Here is a 4,488-nt window from a genome sequence, read left to right as displayed (position 1 = left end):
ATCAGTTCCTTCTCACCCAGATCCACCCATTGCTTCTAACTGCCTCACCCATTCCCCCCCCACCCTCTCTTTAAACTGGCTAGCTCAATCCGCAGTCTCAAAATAACCTTGCCTGCCCGGATCCTGTTTGACCCACTGAGTTAAAGAATTTCACACATGTCACATTTTAAATGTAATATTACATGGCAATAATGGAACTTTTGTAGCGGGCCAAGTGACCACATGTTTAGATGGGTTGAATCCCCACCCCTGTGGTCAGACACAAGATGGTGCTGGCCCCCCCTTCCCCCCAATCCCTGCAGGTTTATGACACATGTTGCTGGACGGGGAGTGATGCCGCAAGCGCGCTGATGTCACTTCCTAAGGCCAGCGCGCCCCTCGCAGGAAGTGGACAGTCTCCTCGAGCAGCGCGATGAACTCAAAATAAAATTCATTTCCTGGTTCACCTCATGCTGTGTGATGACTCTCATATTGGTAGCGCTGCCATTAGCAGACGCCACACCACTACCTTTAGAAGAACCCTTCTCCCAATACTAGGTTCAAGGTGACAAATACATTGAAACTTAAAATCTTTAAACTCACTTTGTTTGGTATCATCAAGAATAAAGGGGGTGATGTTGCAATGCTGTGAATTTCCTACTACATTTATTGTGAATAGCTAGAAGCTCACTCTTATCCCTGCAGGTTGCCTTGAGAATATATAATTATCCGCACTGTCTGTTTTCTGCCCTTTAGCCAATTCTCCACCCACATTTTATGTCTCACAAACACAATGAACTTTTATTTTAAATAGCAATTTTTTCTGAGGTACCTTACCAAGTCCCTTTCAAAAATCCTGATGGACTAAATCCATTGGTTCTCCCTTAAATCTCCTTCATTAGCGCAGTATATCACTCAAATATCTCTGCCCTCCATGTTCACTATTGATATTTCCCGGTGACTAGAAAAAGGCAGCCAACATACTGAAGCACCCGTCACACCACAGACACTCACTCCTCCCATTGGGGCATTGAGTATAGGAACAAGGATACATTACTGCAGCTGTACAGGGCCTTGGTGAGACCACCGCTGGAGTATTGTGTGCAGTTTTGGTCACCTTATCTAAGGAAGGATGTTCTTGCAATGGAGGGAGTGCAGAGGCGATTCACCAGGCTGATACCTGGAATGGCAGGAATGACTTATGAGGAAAGATTGCGCAAATTGGGATTGTACTCGCTGGAGTTTAGAAGATTGAGAGGGGATCTCATAGAGACCTATAAAATTCTGGCAGGACTGGACAGAATGGATGCAGATGGGATGTTTCCAATGATGGGAAAATCCAGAACCCGGGGCCATGGTTTGAGGATAATAGGCAAACCATTTAGGACCGAGATGAGGAGGAATTTCTTTACTCAGAGGGTGGTGAATCTGTGGAATTAATTGCCACAGAGGGCAGTAGAGGCAGGTTCATTAAATTAATTTAAGAGGGAATTAGATCTATTTCTTCAGTATAAGGGTATTAAAGGTTACGGAGAGAAGGCGGGGACAGGGTACTGAACTTTAAGATCAGCCATGATCTCGTTGAATGGCGGAGCAGGCTCGAAGGGTCGAATGACCTACTCCTGCTCCTATCTTCTATGTTTCTATGCTTCAAGAGTGTAAATCACACACCAACAGATTTAAAAGGAGCTTTCTGCCGACAGCTATCAGGCTCCTAAATGAACCCCACGGCATTGCTATCATGCTGCCCGTGCTTTGTACCAATTGTTCTTTTTCCATTGTCATCTTCTACTCCGCAATTGTCCTCTTGCCCTTGTATATTTTTACAACTCTGTAAACATTAGAGTTTACCTGCAAGACTGCTTATGGAAGAAGCCTTCTCACTGTACAAAGTATAATTTGACAAACAAATTTTAAACTGTTATATTATCAAAACACCCTATTAAAATTTCAAACTTGATTTGACTTTCATAGAACTATATTGCCCATCTAATAATTCTGCAGTTTTATAAGTCTTCTGTTATCATCCCCTTATTAATGGATTCAATTTTTCTTTCTCATTTCTCCATGATTGAAGAGTGGTGTCCTGTTTGTTACGTTTCTCTGTAATGGCACTATTTCAGGATATCAGGAAATTGGAAAGAGCGTCGCTTACAGTATATCTTTAATTTCTCTCCAGACAAACTCATTTAAAATGCTGGAATATTTAATTAATGATGCCACATTTCTTACAGTCCTTAAACCTTTGATTCCATGCTCTTTCAGTTTTGTTTATCGTGGCTTCTACAAGCAGATACAAAATATTTATTTCATGCCCCAATATTTCTTCATTTCTCATTATAATTCTTTGCCTTTCTGAGACAGGCCTTTATTTTTGCTCCTGCTCCTCTCCCACTTTCTGCATTCTCCCTTTTCACTAAATATTTCTTGCTACTTTGTTTACATTTTCTGTCTCTCCTAATCAAAGTTTGGATCACATTGCCGCTTTCTGAAATTTCCAATCTTCAGGCTTAATGTTTCTCAATTTTGATTAAAAGGTTTCCTTTCTGAATGTTTAATAAAATCTCCAATAACTTCACTTCTTGGTAACATCCAATATTAGAATTTATGTTATAAATGTTTTATTCATTTTTCTTTTTTTTAGGGGTTTTGGGGAAGGAGAGGGAGGTGGGAGGGGGAGCAGGTGGGTTTCTTTTATATATACCACATGTATAATTTTCTGAATAATTTTTGAATTTAATGTAATGTTTGATATTGTGGCTTAAAATTTATAAATAAAATATTTTTAAAAAAAGGTTTCCTTTCAAAGTAATACCATCTTTAATCTCTGTTGTCAGCAATGCATTGATCAGCTTTCTCACAGTTTTTCTCGATTGATTAGATACTTGTTAAGAATGATTAAACACTTAAATGTTTGTCCTACTCAAATTTAACAAATTATGATATAATGGTCATGTTTCCCTAGAAGATCCATTGCTGGGAGTTTACTGATTCATGTGGCCTCCTTACAGGACATGGTCTGGAATACCCAGTCCTCTAAATTCATTCTAGTGTTCATTTCTACAATAAATTGCTCTGAATATCTTTTTTGAAGTCAACTTTCTGGAGGTAATATTGAGAATCTTCCTTAGACAGTAAAAGCACTACAAAAATGGAGTTTCCTTTTAGCTTCATAATGGTGGAGGAGAAATTGTTTAAAATCACAATTTTTAAAAATCAAAGTGACGAACAAAGGAGATGAAATAAAAGATTATGAGTTGGCACATTGAAAGAAGCATAGCTGACAGATATAAACACTCGTTATATTTCAGAGTGACACAAGAACACTGTGTGAGCCTTGTGTCTGATGTACATCATATGACAAATTATCAATTGTAAATATGTCACCATGGAGAATTTAAGTTGGCCTTTCCAAATGAAAGACCTAAACCCTGAAAATGTTTTTCCTTGGCGTCTTTCACACAAGATGGCATCATTAGAACTCTGTGAGCAGATGTCCTGCCCATCTTGTGGACTGGGTATTGTGCATAGCATGAGACCTCCAAGATGGTGGAGTAGAACCATTTTGGAAAAAGAAAACATCATGCACAAGAATGAAATATAAAAAACTCAGCGATTGGTTTTCTCTTGATATTTCAAGGCAATAATTGTTAGTTGTCCAGTTTCAGCAAATTCAGAACATTATTGAACAATCAGACAACATCCATTTCTTATTGGCACGTATATCTGGGCTTCTCTTAAGCATAGGAGATAAAATGAATGAAGCATTTATCAAGCTTCCATAATCCTGACCAAGAACAGTGTCAGTCGTAGTCTAAGGGCACTCAAGCTCATTCATCTAAGGAGCCACTTTGCTGGATAGGAGGAAATCAACAATGAGAACAAGTCAAGGCATGAGAAACTAATGCACCCTCAAATAATTATGGCCTTGAAATTATAGCCTTGGATGTGTGTTACTCTTCTATTTTGTTCCTTGTATATTAAATGCGTGGTTTGTTACCACATTGGGCCCATGTTCTGCAGATGGTCAGCCAGTCTAAATCACTGTTATCCATGCCAAGTGTTAATATTCTTAACAGAATCGTTTAGACCACCAGAGCAGGTGGGTGAATGCAAAATAGAAGGTTGAATTACCAAAAAAAGAATTCACTTGATTGAGGAAATGTTTGCATCAAATAATATTCAATCTAGTGTTGCCTGTTAATGAGATTCAATAGTCCCATTTCAAATTCTCAATACAATTCTTACTTTAAAATGATGTTAAGGGCACATTTTAGACTTTATAGCAAATGAATCCCCTTTGTAAGCTTTATCTTCTCTCACTTCAAATCCAAACATTTATTAAAACAGAATTAGAACATTTTGGCCCACCCACGCACAACCATTAGCTTTCTTTTACAGTTTTGTTCCAATTGAATTGCCCCTGAACCTGCATAGCAAATTATTCCAGATATTTATTATTACACAACAAAATAGTTTTATCTTTTACTTTTTACTTCTTTATATCCC

Source organism: Narcine bancroftii, chromosome 8, assembly GCF_036971445.1.
Source record: "Narcine bancroftii isolate sNarBan1 chromosome 8, sNarBan1.hap1, whole genome shotgun sequence".
NCBI classification, from domain to species: Eukaryota; Metazoa; Chordata; class Chondrichthyes; order Torpediniformes; family Narcinidae; genus Narcine; species Narcine bancroftii.
The sequence above is the reverse complement of the archived record's forward strand: the minus strand, read 5'-3'. Positions refer to the sequence as shown.